Genomic DNA, 16,995 nt, shown 5'->3' on the forward strand with positions numbered 1-16,995 from the left:
ACTCAGCTTTGGAGGAGGAAAGAACTTGGCTAAGAAAGCCTTGACCAGCTTATCCCAAGAGTTCAGGCTGTCCTTAGGTTGAGAGTCCAACCATACTCTAGCTCTGTCTCTTACAGCAAAAGGGAAAAGCATGAGCCTGTAGACTTCAGGATCTACTTTATTAGTCTTAACAGTATCACATATCTGCAAGAATTCAGTTAAGAACTGAAAAGGATCTTCAGATGGAAGTCCATGAAACTTGCAGTTCTGCTGCATCAGAGAAACTAATTGAGGTTTAAGCTCAAAATTGTTTGCTCCAATGGCAGGGATGGAGATGCTTCTTCCATGTAAATTGGAATTAGGTACAATAAAGTCACTAAGCATCCTCCTTGCATTATTATTATTTTTGGCTGCCATTTCCTCTTCCTGTTCGAAAATTTCTGAAAGGTGCTTGCTGGATTGTTGTAATTTAGCTTCTCTTAGTTTCCTCTTCAGAGTCCTTTCAGGTTCTGGATCTGCTTCAACAAGAATGTTCTTGTCCTTGCTCCTTCTCATATGAAAAAGAGGGACAGAAAAATAATAATAATAGGGGTCATTTTTACCACAGTATAGAGGTCCCTGTGTGAATAGAAGAAAAGAAGAAGAAAAAATTCAAACACAGATGGAAGAGGGGGTTCGAATTTGGGTGAGATGAAGTGTTAGTAGATGAATAAATAAATAGAATGAGATAAGAGAGAGAGAATTTTCGAAAATAATTTTTGAAAAAGAGTTAGTGATTTTCGAGAATTAAAATAAAAAATTAGAATAATTAGTTAATTAGAAAGAAATTTTGAAAAAGAGGGAAGATATTTTCGAAAATTAGAGAGAGAGGGAGTTAGTTAGGTAGTTTTGAAAAAGATAAGAAACAAACAAAAAGTTAGTTAGTTAGTTGAAACAAATTTGAAAATCAATTTTGAAAAGATAAGAAGATAAGAAGTTAGAAAAGATATTTTAAAATCAAATTTTGAAAAAGATAAGATAAAGAGATATTTTTGAAAAGATATGATTGAAATTAGTTTTGAAAAAGATTTGATTTTCAAAATCACAATTAATGACTTGATTCACAAGAAATCACAAGATATGATTCTAGAACTCAAAGTTTGAATCTTTCTTAACAAGCAAGTAACAAACTTGAAATTTTTGAATCAAAACATTAATTGATGATGTTATTTTCGAAAATTAGGAGATAAAGATAAGAAAAATATTTTTGAAAAATATTTTTAAAATTCTTGATAATAAATAAGAAAAATGAAAAAGATTTGATTTTTGAAAAAGATTTTGAAAAAGATAAGATTTTTAAATTGAAAATTTGATTTGACTCATAAAAACAACTAGATTTTAAAAAGTTTTGAAAAAGTCAACTCAAATTTTTGAAATTTATGAGTGAAAAAGGGAAAGATATTTTTTTTTTATTTTTGAATTTTTAATGATGAGAGGGAAAAATATGAAAAAGACTCAATGCATGAAAATTTTGGATCAAAACAATGAATGCATGCAAGAATGCTATGAATGTCAAGATGAACACCAAGAACACTTTGAATGTCAAGATGAACATCAAGAACTTATTTTTGAAAAATTTTTAATGCAAAGAAAACATGCAAGACACCAAACTTAAAAATTTTTCATGTATAGACACTATGAATGCAAGAATGCATATGAAAAACAAGAAAAGACACAAAACATGAAAACATTAAGATCAAACAAGAAGACTTACCAAGAACAACTTGAAGATCATGAAGAACATTATGAATGCATGAATTTTTTGAAAAATGCAAGATGAATATGCAATTGATACCAAACTTTCAACTTGACTCAAGACTCAAACAAGAAACATGAAATATTTTTTATTTTTATGATTTTTTTATTTTTTTGGATTTTTGTATATTTTTTTCGAAAAAACATATAGGAAAAAGAAAATAAGGATTTCAAAATTTTTTAATATGAATTCCAGGAATCTTGTATTCTTAGTCTAAAGCTCCAATCCGAGGGTTAGGCATGGCTTAATAGCCAGCCAAGCTTTAGTATGTAACTCAGACATGCCACGGCTGACATTCCAATTAACTTGCCTCAATGCTGATGTTGGAAGCCCCTATCCAAAAGAATTAGACATGGCTTTACAGCCAGCCAGGCTTCAACATGCTTCATGAAACTCTAGAATTCATTCTTAAAAATTCTGAAGAAAAATATATTTTTTTGAAAACATTTTTTTTTTCGAAAACAGATGAGAAATTTTTGAAAGGTTTTTGAAAAATTTTTGAAAATAAAACAAAAAGAAAATTACCTAATTTGAGCAACAAGATGAACCGTCAGTTGTTCAAACTCGAACAATCTCCGGCAACGGCGCCAAAAACTTGGTGCACGAAATTGTGATCTCAGGCAACGGCGCCAAAAACTCTGTACGCACGTCTTAATAAATCATTTTTCATTCACAACTTCGATACAACTAACCAACAAGTGCACTGGGTCGTCCAAGTAATAAACCTTACGTGAGTAAGGGTCGATCCCACGGAGATTGTCGGCTTGAAGCAAGCTATAGTCACCTTGTAAATCTCAGTCAGGCGGATATCAAATAGTTATGGAGTTTTCGAATATTAATAATAAATAGAAAATAAGGATAGAAATACTTATATAATTCATTGGTTAGAATTTCAGATAAGCGTATAGAGATGCATTCGTTCCTCTGAACCTCTGCTTTCCTGCTGTCTTCATCCAATCAATCTTACTCCTTTCCATGGCTGGCTTTATGTAAGGACATCACCGTTGTCAATGGCTACTTTTTATCCTCTCTGGAAAATGGTCCGATGCGCTGTCACTGCATGGCTAATCGTTTGGAGGCATCACCCTTGTCAATGGCTGCATCCCATCCTCTTGTGAAAATGGTCCAAATGCTCTGTCACAGCACGGCTAATCATCTGAGGTTCTCGATCATACTGGAATAGGATTCACCCTCCTTTTGCGTCTGTCACTATGCCCAGCACTCGCGAGTTTGAAGTTCGTCACAGTCATTCAATCCCAGAGTCCTACTCAAAATACCACAGACAAGGTTTAGACTTTCCGGACTCTCATGAATGCCGCCATCAATCTAGCTTATACCACGAAGATTCTGATTAAGAGATCCAAGAGATACTCATTCAATCCAAGATGGAACGGAAGTGGTTGTCAGGCACGCGTTCGTGGGGGAATGATGATGATTGTCACGTTCATCACATTTAGGTTGAAGTGCGAATGAATATCTTAGAAGCGGAATAAGTTGAATTGAATAGAAAAACAGTAGTACTTTGCATTAATCTTTGAGGAACAGCAGAGCTCCACACCTTAATCTATGGAGTGCAGAAAATCTACCGTATGAAAATACATAAGTTCTAATGGTCCAGGCATGGCCGAATGGCCAGCCCCCATGAAAGTCTAAGATAGCATAAAACTGATCAAAGATGTCTAATACAATAGTAAAAAGTCCTATTTATACTAAACTAGTTACTAGGGTTTACAGAAGTAAGTAATTGATGCATAATTCAACTTCCGGGGCCCACTTGGTGTGTGCTTGGGCTGAGCTTGAATGTTACACGTGTAGAGGTCAATCTTGGAGTTGAACGCCAGTTTGTAACGTATTTCTGGCGTTCAACTCTGGCTTGTGACGTGTTTCTGGCGTTTAACTCCAGACAGCAGCGTAGAACTGGCGTTTAACGCCCTTTTACGTCGTCTAAACTCGGCTAAAGTGTGGACTATTATATATATTTCTGGAAAGCCCTGGATGTCTACTTTCCAACGCAATTGGAAGCGCGCCATTTTGAGTTTTGTAGCTCCAGAAAATCCACTTTGAGTGCAGGGAGGTCAGAATCCAATAGCATCAGCAGTCCTTCTTCAACCTCTGAATCTGATTTTTGCTCAAGTCCCTCAATTTCAGCCAGAAAATACATGAAATCACAGAAAAACACACAAACTCATAGTAAAGTCCATTAATGTGAATTTAACATAAAAACTAATGAAAACATCCCTAAAAGTAACTAGATTCTACTAAAAACATACTAGAAACAATGCCAAAAAGCGTATAAATTATCCGCTCATCAATGTTCTAGCAGAGGTTCTCGCCTTACTGATCTTCCAGAGAAATCCGTACTTTTAGAAAAAATCTCGCGTACTCAAAAATCGGGGTTGTTACATTCTACCCTCCAAAAAGAAAATTTTGCCCTCAAAATTTCAGTTACCTGAGAACAGATGCGGGTAATTAGCTCTCATCTTATCTTCCAATTCCCAAGTGCGCTCTTCTTCTCCTCTTTGTCCCCAAACAACTTTGACTAAACGAACAGTCTTGCCTCTTAGTTGCTTATCACTTCATTTTATGATCTTAACTGGTGATGCTTGATATGTCAAATCATTTCGTAACTGTACTGTCTCTGGTTGTAAAACGTGACTCTCGTTGGGAATATATTTCTTAAGTTGTGAGATATGAAAAACATGATGAAGGTTTAACAGGTTTGGAGGAAGGGCTACTTGATAAGCTACTGGACCGACTCTTTTAAGTATTTGGAAAGGTCCTATGTATCGAGGGTTAAGCTTTTCAATCTTAAGAGCTCTATCTATTCCAGTAGTCGGGGTTACTTTTAGAAAGACATGGTCTCTCTCACTAAACTCTAAAGGTGTACGTCTATTATCGGCATAGCTCTTTTGACGGCTTTGTGCTGTTTGGATCTTCTGACGAATCCCATTTACCCTCTCAATAATTTCTTGTACCAAGTCTGGACCCAAAACACTAGCATTTCCATCGTCATTCCAACACAATGGTGTCTGACATCTCCTCCCGTAGAGAACTTCATATGGCGCTATCCCAGTACTTTGTTGGTAAATGTTATTGTAGAAGAACTCGATCGATGGCAAATATTTATCCCAACTGCCTTGGTTATCCCATCACATAAGATCTTAGCATGTCTTCTAATGTCTGGATTGTCCGCTCAGATTGTCCGTCTGTCTGAGGATGGTATGTTGTACTCATGTGCAATTCTGTCCCCAATGCTTTTTGAAAAGCTACCCAGAATCTAGAGGTAACCCTCGGATCTCGATCTGAAACAATTGACGAAGGTATCCCATGCAATCGTACGATTTCTTGAATATATATCTGTGCTAGCCTTTCTAAAGTATAGTCAACTCGAATCGGAAGGAAGTGCGCTGACTTTGTTAACCTGTCCACAATTACCCAGATGGCATCGTGTCCTATTGATGTCCTTGGCAATCCCGTGGCAAAATCCATGGTGATCTGCTCCCATTTCCATTCTAGTATTTCTAAGGGTTGTAAGGTTCCTGATGGTTTCTGGTGTTCCACCTACACTTTCTGGCAGGTTAAACATTTTGAGACATAATCAGCTACCTCTTTTTTTAAGCCCGGCCACCAGAATATTTGTTTCAAATTTTAATACATCTTTGTCACTCCAGGATGCATAGAAAATCTACTTTGATGGGCTTCTGCAAGAATCCTTTGTCGCAAATCTCCAGAGCTAGGCACACAAATTCCGTTCTTGTATCTCCAGAGACCGCTACAATCTTGTCTTACAGCTTCTGGTTCCTCTGCGTTCATCTGTTTCAGCATCCTCATCATTTCTGAGTCCTGTGCTTGTGCTTGCTAAACACTAATCTTAAAATCTGGTGTTATACGCAATTGGGCCAAACGGACTCCACTTGACATCTCAGTCATAGCCAACTTAAGGTCCTCAAATTTCGCGAGTAACTTTTCTTCCTTTATCATCATCCAGGAGATACTCAAATCCTTCCTGCTTAAAGCGTCTGCCACCACGTTTGCTTTCTCTGGGTGATAACTTAACTTGAAATCATACTCCTTCAAAAATTCCATCCACCTTCTCTGTCCAGAATTCGCACTTTGATAGTTTAGCATATAACTTCCGAGTCCTCAGTATCTGCAATACAGTCCTTAGATGCTCTTCATGCTCTCTTTATATCTTCGAATAGATGAGAATATCATCTATGAAAACTACTACAAATTGATCAAGGTACGGACGGAAAATACAATTCATGTAATCCATGAAAATCGCAGGAGCATTAGTTAGTCCAAACGACATAACCATATACTCATAGTGACCATCTCGAGTTCTAAATGCAGTTTTCGGTATATCTGATTCTTTCACTCGAATATGGTGATAGCACGATCACAAATCAATCTTCGAGAACACAGTTGCACTTTTCAAATTATCCATCAAATTATCTATCCGTCGAAGTGGATACTTGTTCTTGATAGTGACTTTATTTAGCTGTCGGTAATCTACGCAAAGTCGCATTCCACCATCCTTCTTCTTTACTAGCAATACTGGAGCTCCCCAAGCTGATGCACTGGGACAAATAAATTTCTTTCTAAGTAACTCATCCAATTACTTCTTCAACTCTGTAGGTTCTAATGGTGACATCCGGTACGGTGCTATGGAAATCGGTCCGGTTCCAGGTACTAGTTCAATGCTGAATTTTATCTCTCACTGAGGAGAAAACTCAGGTATATCGTCCGGGATAACAGTAGGAAATTCCTTCACCACTCTGATTCATTCTATGCTTATTTTACTGTCATTTGGGCTAGCCGCTAACAGAACGTACCCTTCACAATCCCTCCTATCTAAGGTAACTCTTATGGAATTCAGATATAAAGTATAAGGCATAAATGGTTTAATATCTAAAGTATCAGATGGAATAACAGTAGTTCTTTCATAGCAATCAAGGAAAACATGATACTTAGATAACCAATCTAATCCTAGAATAACTTCTAAACCACGTAGAGGCAAACAGATTAGATCATGTATAAAAGTCCTATTCCTAATAGCAAATGGTACTTGTAGGCACACTAAACTGGTCAAAGCATTTTGGGATGCAGGTGTATGGACAATTAGATCAAAGTTCAATTCATAGAAATCTAGTCCCAAATTACGAGCAACACTTAAAGAAATAGAGAAATGCGATGCACCCGAATCATACAGTACAGTTAGAAATCGATTTTTGATACAACACTGACCTTGGATCAGGGCGTCTAATTGCATAGCATCATCAGCAGTTATAGTGGTGCACGAAAATGTGATCTCTAACAATTGCGCCCAAAACTTGGTATACACGATCTTAATCTCAACTCTTTTTCACAACTCCGCACAACTAACCAGCAAGTGCACTGGGTCGTCTAAGTAATAAACCTTACGTGAGTAAGGGTCGATCCCACAGAGATTGTCGGCTTGAAGCAAGCTATGGTCATCTTTGTAATTCTCAGCCAGGCAGATTCAAATGGTTATGAAGTTTTGATAATTAAAATATAAATAAAATATAAAATAAGATAAAGTTACTTATGTAATTCATTGGTGGGAATTTTAGATAAGCGTTTGGAGATGCTTTGTTGCTTCTGAACTTCTGCTTTCCTATTGCTCTCTTCCAACCATACGTTACCTCCTTCCATGGCAAGCTATATGATCCTCTCGGATGAAAACAAATCCATATGCGCTGTCACCGCACGGCTAATCATCTGTCGGTTCCCGCTAGCGTCGGAATAGGACCATTGCCCTTTTGCACACTGTCACTTGTGCCCCCACATTCGCAGGTTTGAAGCTCGTCACAGTCATCCCTTCCCAGATCCTACTCGGAATACCACAGACAAGGTTTAGACTTTTCAAATCTCAGAAATGCTGCCAATAGTTCTAGCCTATACCACGAAGACAGTTATCTCACGGAATGAAATACTCTGTTGTCAGGAGAGGCAATCATGCGTCATGAACTAGGAGGCCAAGAGATACACACTCAAGCTATTGCAGATAGAACGAAAGTGGTTGTCAGGCACGCATTCATAAGTGAGAATGATGATGAGTGTCATCACATCCATCAGGTTGAAGTGCGAGTGAATATCTTAGAGAAGAAGTAGGCGTTAGTTGAATAGAAAAACAATAGTACTTGTATTAATTCATGAAGAACAGCAGAGCTCCACACCTTAATCTACGGGGTGTAGAAACTCTACCGTAGAAAATACATAAGTGAAAAAGGTCTAGGCATGGCCGTGAGGCCAGCCTCCAAACGTGAACATACAAGTTCCAAAGATCCAAAACTGATAAAAAAAAACTTTCAAATAAATCTCTAAAAGTAGTTTTTATACTAAACTAGTAACCTAGGGTTACAGAAAATGTATAACTAAGTGCAGATAGTGCAGAAATCCACTTCTGGGGCCCACTTGGTATGTGCTTGGGCTGAGCATTGAAGCTTTTTCGTGCTTAGGCTGTTTCTGGAGTTAAACACCAGCTTTGGTGCCAGTTTGGGCGTTTAACTCCAATTCTGGTGCCAGTTTGGGCGTTTTACGCCAAGATGTTTTAGGCTGAATTTAGACGCCAGTTTGGGCCATCAAATCTCAGACAAAGTATGGACTATTATATATTTCTGCAAAGCCCAGAATGTCTACTTTCCAGCGCAATTGAGAGCGAGCCAATTGGGATTCTGTAGCCTCAGAAAAGCCACTTCGAGTACAAGGAGGTCAGAATCCAACAGCATCTGCAGTCCTTTTTCAGCCTCTGAATCAGATTTTTGCTCAAGTCCCTCAATTTTAGCCAGAAAATACTTGAAATTATAGAAAAACATACAAACTCATAGTAAAGTCTAGAAATGTTATTTTTGAATAAAAACTAATAAAAATATATTACAAAAAGTAACTAAATCATACTAAAAACTATGTAAAAAACAATGCCAAAAAGGGTATAAATTATCCGCTCATCACAACACCAAACTTAAATTGTTGCTTGTCCCCAAGCAACTGAAAACAAAATAGGATAAAAATAAGAGAATATACAATGAATTCCAAACTTATCAATGAAGATTAGCTTCAATTAGATGCGCGGGACTTGTAGCCTTTTTGCTTCTGAACAGTTTTGGCATTTCACTTTATCCTTTGAAGTTTAGAATGATTGGCATCTATAGGAACTCAGAATTCAGATAGTGTTATTGATTCTCCTAGTTTAGTATGTTGATTCTTGAACACAGCTACTTTTATGAGTCTTGGCAGTGACCCTAAGCATTTTGTTTTCCAGTATTACCACCGGATACATAAATGCCACAGACACATAACTAGGTGAACCTTTTCAGATTGTGGCTCGGTTTTGCTAGAGTCCCCAGTTAGAGGTGCCCAGAACTCTTAAGCACACTCTTTTTGCTTTGGACCACGGCTTTAACCGCTCAGTCTCAAGCTTTTCACTTGACACCTTCACGCCACAAGCACATGGTTAGGGACAACTTGATTTAGCCGCTTAGGCCAGGATTTTATTCCTGTAGGCCCTCCTGTCCATTAATGCTCAAAACCTTTGATCCTTTTTCTACCCTTGCCTTTTGGTTTAAAGGGTTACTGGCTTTTTCTGCTTGCTTTTTCTTTTTTTTTTCTTTTTCTTCTCTTTATTTTTTCACTCTTTTTTTCATATTTTTTTTGCAAGCTTTGTCTATTCACTGCTTTTTCTTGCTTCAAGAATCAATTTTATGATTTTTTAGATTATCAATAACATTTCTCTTTTTTCATTATTCTTTCAAGAGCCAACAATTTTAACATTCATAAACAACAAATTCGAAAATATGCACTGTTCAAGCATTCATTCAGAAAACATAAAGTATTGCCACCACATCAAAATAATTAAACTAATTTCAAGATAGAATTCGAAACCATGCACTTATTGTTCTTTTGCAATTAAAAACATTTTTCATTTAAGAAAGGTGAAGGATTCATAGGACATTTATAGCTTTAAGACATAGACACTAGACACTAATGATCATGTAATAAAGACACAAACATAGATAAGACATAAAGCATAGGAAACGAAAAACAGAAAGAATAAGAACAAGGAAATTAAAGAACGGGTCCACCTTAGTGATAGCGGCTAGTTCTTCCTCTTGAACATCTTATGGAGTGCTTGAGCTCCTCAATGTCTCTTCCTTGCCTTTGTTGCTCCTCCCTCGTGGCTCTTTGGTCTTCTCTAATTTCATGGAAGAGGATGGAATGCTCTTGGTGCTCCATCCTTAGTTGTCCCATGTTGGAACTCAATTCTCCTAGGGAGGTGTTAATTTGCTCCCAATAGTTTTGTGGAGGAAAGTGCATCCCTTGAGGCATCTCAGGGATTTCTAGATGAGGAACTTCCTCATGCTCTTGTTGAGGTCCATGAGTGGGCTCTCTTGTTTGTTCCATCCTTCTCTTAGTGATGGGCTTGTCCTCTTCAATGAGGATGTCTTCCTCTATGACAATTCCAGCTGAATTGCATAGGTGACAAATAAGATGAGGGAAGGCTAACCTTGCCAAAGTAGAGGGCTTGTCCGCCAATTTTGTAGAGTTCTAGGGATATGATCTCATGAACTTCTACTTCCTCTCCATTCATGATACTATGGATTATGATAGCCCGGTCTACAGTAACTTTAGACCGGTTGCTAGTAGGAATTATAGAGCGTTGGATAAACTCCAACCATCCCCTAGCCATGGGTTTGAGATCAAGCCTTCTTAGTTGAACCGGCTTACCTCTTGAATCTTTCTTCCATTGAGCGCCTTCCACACAAATGTCCCTAAGGACTTGGTCCAACCTTTGATCAAAGTTTACCCTTCTAGTGAAAGGGTGAGGATCTCCTTGCATCATTGGCAAGTTGAATGCTAACCTCACATTTTCCAGACAGAAATCCAAGTAATTCCCCCGAACCATTGTGAGCTAATTTTTTGGGTTCGGGTTCACACTTTGATCATGGTTCTTAGTGATCCATGCATTGGCATAGAACTCTTGAACCATTAAGATCCCGACTTGTTGAATGGGGTTAGTGAGTATTTCCCAACCTCTTCTTCGAATCTCATGTCGGATCTCTGGATATTTACTCTTTTTGAGCTTGAAGGGGACATCGGGGATCACCTTTTTCTTGGCCACAACTTCATAGAAGTGGTCTTGATGGACCTTTGAGATGAATCTCTCCATCTCCCATCACTCGGAGGTGGAAGCAATTGTCTTTCCTTTCCTCTTTCTAGAGGTTTCTCCGACCTTAGGTGCTATTAGTGGTTATGAAAAACAAAAAGCTTTAGCTTTTCCCACACCAAACTTAGAATGGTTGCTCGTCCTTGAGCAAAAGATGAAAGAAAGGAGTAGAAGAAGAAGAAATAGAGGAGATGGAGGGTAGTGTGAAGGTTCGGCCAAGGGGGTAGTAGTGTGCATGTTGTGTGAAATTGAAGGTAGTGAGGAGTGGTATTTATAGGGTAAGAGGGAGGGGGTATTCGGCCATATGTGGGTGGGTTTGGGAGGGAAATGGTTTGAATTTGAATGGTGAGGTAGGTGGGGTTTTTATGATGGATGGATGTGAGTGGTGAAGAGGTTGTAGGGAAGAGGGTAGGATTTGATAGGTGAGGGGTGTTTGGGGAAGAGGTTTTGATGGAATTGGTCAAGGGTGTTTGGGAAAGAGTGTTATGGAAAGGTGTGAAGAGGAGAGAAGAAGTGGTGGGGTAGGTGGGGATCCAGTGGGGTCTACAGATCCTGAGGTGTCAAGGAATTTGAGTCCCTGCACCATTATGGCATTCAAACGCCCATTCTGTGCCAATTTTGGCGTTTAATGCCAGCTCTGCTACCTTTCCTGGCGTTAAACGCCAGTCTGAGAGTGGTCTTAGATAGATCAGAGACTACATTTTCTAAGTCAGAGTGGCTCTGCTTAGAATTCTCTGTCTGTTGCTGAGAAGATGATGGAAAAAGTTTGCTATTGCCAAACCTATTTCTCCCACCATTATTGTTACTGAAGCCTTGATTAGGCTTCTGTTGATCCTTCCATGAGAAATTTGGATGATTCCTCCATGAAGGATTATAGGTGTTTCCATAGGATTCTCCCATGTAATTCACCTCTTCCATTGTAGGATTCTCAGGGTCATAGGCTTCTTTTTCAGAGGAAGCTTCCTTAGTACTGCCTATTGCAGCTTGCATTCCAGACAGACTCTGAGAAATCATATTGACTTGCTGAGTCAATATTTTGTTCTGAGCCAATATTGTATTTAGAGTATCAATCTCAAGAACTCTTTTCTTCTTAGTTGTCCCATGATTCACAGGATTCCTTTCAGAAGTGTACATGAACTGATTATTTGCAACCATTTCAATGAGTTCCTGGGCTTCTGCAGGCGTCTTCCTCAGATGAAGAGATCCTCCAACAGAGTGGTCCAATGACATCTTGGATAATTCAGATAGACCATCATAGAATATACATATGATGCTCCATTCTGAAAACATGTCAGAAGGACACCTTTTGATCAATTGCTTGTATCTTTCCCAAGTTTCATAGAGGGATTCACCTTCCTTCTGTCTGAAAGTTTGGACTTCCACTCTAAGCTTGCTCAACTTCTGAGGTGGAAAAAATTTGGCTAAGAAAGCATTGACCAACTTTTTCCAAGAGTTCAGGCTATCTTTAGGTTGTGAGTCCAACCATGTCCTAGCTCTGTCTCTTACAGCAAAGGGGAAAAGCATAAGTCTGTAGACCTCAGGATTAACCCCATTGGTCTTAATAATATCACAGATTTGCAAGAATTCAGCTAAAAACTGATGAGGATCTTCTAATGGAAGTCCATGAAACTTGCAATTCTGCTGGATTAGATAAACTAATTGAGGCTTAAGCTCAAAGTTGTTTGCTCCAATTGCAGAAATTGAGATGCTCCTTCCACAGAAGTCAGAAGAGGGTGCAATAAAGTCACCAAGCATCTTCCTTGCATCTCCACCATTGTTGTTGGGTTCAGCCATCTCTTCTTCTTTTTTGAAAAATTCTGTCTGGTCCTCTCCAGAGTGTTGTGCCTTAGCTTCTCTTAGCTTCCTCTTTAGAGTCCTTTCAGGTTCCGGATCAGCTTCAACAAGAATGTTCTTATCCTTGCTCCTGCTCATATGAAAAAGAAGAGAACAGAAAAGAATAGGAATCCTCTATGTCACAGTATAGAGATTCCTTTATGTGAGTAGAAGAATAGAAGAGTAGAATGAAGAAGAGAGAAGATGAAGAATTCAAACACAGAGAAGGAGAGAGGGTTCGAATTATAAGGAGAGAAGTGTTACTAAATAAATAAAATAAATAGAAAGATATGAGAGAGAGAGAGTATTCAAATTTTTAAATAAAAAGAAAAGAAAATATTTTTGTTTTTATTTTAATTATTAGTTAGAATTCGAATTTATTAGAAAAAATAAAATAAAATTAGAATTTAAAACAATTAGTTAATTAAAAAGAATTTTGAAAAAGTTGTTTGTGGTTTTCGAAAATTAGAGAGAGAAAAGTAGTTAGGTAGTTTTGAAAAAGATAAGGAATAGTAAAACAAACAAAAAAGTTAAAAAATAGTTAATTGAAAAATATTTGAAAATAAATTTTGAAAAGATGAGAGGTTAGAAAAAGATTTTGAAATTAAGTTTTGAAAAAGATATGATTGAAAGATATGATTGAAATTTGTTTTGAAAAAGATTTGAGAAGGAAATTAAAAAGATTTGATTTTTGAAATTAAAGCTGATTACTTGACTAACAAGAAACTAAAAGATATGATTCTAGAATTTAAAGATTGAACTTTTCTTAACAGGAAAGTAACAAACTTGAAATTTTTGAATCACAGCATTAAATGTTAGCAATAATTTCAAAAATTATGAAATAAAATTAAGAAAAAGATTTTGAAAGTTAATTTTAAAATTTTCAAAAAACATGGAAGAAAAATGAAAAAGATTTGATTTTGAAAAAGATTTGAAAAGATAGAATTTTTAAATTGAAATTTTCACTTGACTAACAAGAAACAGCTAAATTTTAAATTTTTTGACCAAGTCAACCCAAAATTTCGAAAATTATGAGCAAAATAAGGGAAAGATATTATTTTTTTTGAATGTTTAATGAGGAGAGAGAAAAACAACTAAATGATGCAAAACATAAGAAATTAAAATAAAAACAAGTAATGCATGCAAGAAACTTTGAATGTCAAGATGAACACCAAGAACACTTTGAAGTTCATATGAACATCCAGAACATATTTTTGAAAATTTTTAAGAAAAGAAAGACATGCAAGACACCAAACTTAAAAATTTTTAATCTATAGACACTAATAATTCAAGAATGCATATGAAAAATAAGAAAAGACGCAAAGCAAGAAAAACACAAGATCAAACAAAGACAATCATCAAGAACAACTTGAAGATCATGAAGAACACATGCATGAATTTTTCGAAAATTTAAAGAAAGATTGAAAAGATGCAATTGACACCAAACTTAAAATTTGACACAAGACTCAAACAAGAAACACAAAATTTTTGGTTTTTATGGTTTTATTAAATTTTTTTGTATTTTTCAAAAATTATTTGGAAGAAGAAAATAAATAATTCAAAATTTTTAATAAGAATTCCAGAAATCATGCAATGTTAGTCTAAAACTTCGGTCCAAAAATTTAGACATGGCTTAATAGCCAGCCAAGCTTTATGTGAAAGCTTCGGTCCAAAAGATTAGACATGGCCAAATGGCCAGCCAAACTTTAGCAAAGCATTACATACAACAGCCAAATTGATGGGAATCAAAAGGCTCTTGCAATGATAAGTGGAAGCCTCGGTCCAAAAGAATTTAGACATGGCTTGACAGCCAGCCAGGCTTCAACAGATCATGATAAAACTCTAGAATTCATTCTTAAAAATTCTGAAGAACAAATATATATATATATATATATATATATATATATATATTTTAATTTTTTTCGAAAATAAAATTAAAAATGAAATGCTTAAATATAAAATAAAATTACCTAATCTGAGCAACAAGATGAACCGTCAGTTGTCCAAACTCGAACAATCCCCGGCAATGGCGCCAAAAACATGGTGCACGAAATTGTGATCTCTAACAATGGCACCCAAAACTTGGTACACACGATCTTAATCTCAACTCTTTTTCACAACTCCGCACAACTAACCAGCAAGTACACTGGGTCGTCCAAGTAATAAACCTTACGTGAGTAAGGGTCGATCCCACGGAGATTGTCGGCTTGAAGCAAGCTACGGTCATGTTTGTAATTCTCAGTCAAGCAGATTCAAATGGTTATGAAGTTTTGATAATTAAAATATAAATAAAATATAAAATAAGATAAAGTTACTTATGTAATTCATTGGTGGGAATTCAGATAAGCGTCTGAAGATGCTTTGTTGCTTCTGAACTTCTGCTTTCCTATTGCTCTCTTCCAACCATGCCTTACCTCCTTCCATGGCAAGCTGTATGATCCTCTCGGATGAAAACAAATCCATATGCGCTGTCACCGCACGGCTAATCATCTGTCGGTTCCCGCTAGCGTCGGAATAGGACCATTGTCCTTTTGCACACTGTCACTTGTGCCCCACATTCGCAAGTTTGAAGCTCGTCACAGTCATCCCTTCCCAGATCCTACTTAGAATACCACAGATAAGGTTTAGACATTCCGGATCTCAGGAATGCTGCTAATGGTTCTAGCCTATTGATGAGCGGATAATTTATACGCTTTTTGCATTGTTTTTACATAGTTTTTAGTATGATTTAGTTAGTTTTTAGTATATTTTTATTAGTTTTTAAATAAAAATCATATTTCTAGACTTCACTATGAGTTTGTGTGTTTTTCTGTGATTTCAGGTAATTTCTGGCTGAAATTGAGGGACTTGAGTAAAAATCTAATTCAGAGGCTGAAGAAGGACTGCAGATGCTGTTGGATTCTGACCTCCCTAAACTCGAAATGGATTTTCTGGAGCTACAGAAACCCAATTGGTGCGCTCTCAAATACGTTGCAAAGTAGACATCCAAGGCTTTCCAGAAATATATAATAGTTCGTACTTTGCCCGAGGTTTGACGACGCAAACTGGCATTCAAATGCCAACTTCCTGCTCTATTCTGGAGTTAAACGCCAGAAATAGGTTGCAAATTAGAGTTAAATGCCAGAAACAGGCTACAACCTGGCGTTTAACTCCAAAAAGAGTCTCTACATATGAAAGCTCAATGCTCAGCCCAAGCACACACCAAGTGGGCCCGGAAGTGGATTTCTGCATCATTTACTCATCTTATGTAACCCTAGCTACTAGTTTAGTATAAAAACTACTTTTAGTGATTTATTTCACATCTTTTGAATAATTTTATGTTCAGAGATCACGTTTAGGGGACTGGCCATTCGGCCATCCCTTGACCACTTTCACTTATGTATTTTTCAATGGTGGAGTTTATACACCCCACAGATTAAGGTGTGGAGCTCTGCTGTTCCTCATGAATTAATGCAAAGTACTATTGTTTTTCTATTCAATTCAAGCTTATTCTTATTCCAAGATATTCACTCGTACTTTAACCTGATGAATGTGATGATCCGTGACACTCATCATCATTCTCGCCTATGAACGCGTGTCTGACAACCACTTCCGTTCTATCTGTAATAGCTTGAGCATTTATCTCTTGGGCTCCTGGTTCAGATCAGAGTCTTCGTGGTATAAGCTATAATTATTGGCAGTCATTCTTGAGATCCGGAAAGTATAAACCTTGTTTGTGGTATTCCGAGTAGGATTCGGGATGGGATGACTGTGACGAGCTTCAAACTCACGAGTGCTGGGCGTAGTGATAGACGCAAAAGGATCAACGGATCCTATTCCAACATGAGTGAGAACCGACATATGATTAGCCGTGCAGTGACAGCGCATTCAGACCATTTTCACTGAGAGGACGGGAGGTAGCCATTGACGACGGTGATGCCCAACATACAGCTTGCCATGGAAAGGAGTATGAATGATTGGATGAAGGCAGTAGGAATGCAGAGATTTAGAAGGAACAAAGCATCTCCATACGCTTATCTGAAATTCTTACCAATGAATTGCATAAGTATTTCTATCTTATTTTATATTTTATTTATATTTTAATTATCAAAATCCCATAACCATTTGAATCCGCCTGACTGAGATTTACAAGGATGACCATAGCTTGCTTCAAGCCGACAATCTCCGTGGGATCGACCCTTACTCACGTAAGGTTTATTAC

General features: G+C 37.2%; 1 non-coding gene across 1 annotated transcript; it reads left to right on the forward strand.

The window, feature by feature from the left end:
* The first annotated feature begins 12,249 nt into the window (after positions 1 to 12,249).
* On the forward strand, positions 12,250 to 12,353 carry LOC148544970 (small nucleolar RNA R71). Its single transcript, XR_015901637.1, has one exon. It is a non-coding gene; the product is annotated as a small nucleolar RNA R71 (small nucleolar RNA).
* Positions 12,354 to 16,995: the final 4,642 nt, after the last annotated feature.

Source organism: Arachis ipaensis, chromosome B9 (genome assembly GCF_059453495.1).
Source record: "Arachis ipaensis isolate K30076 ecotype BB chromosome B9, ASM5945349v1, whole genome shotgun sequence".
In the NCBI taxonomy this organism is placed as follows: domain Eukaryota; kingdom Viridiplantae; phylum Streptophyta; class Magnoliopsida; order Fabales; family Fabaceae; genus Arachis; species Arachis ipaensis.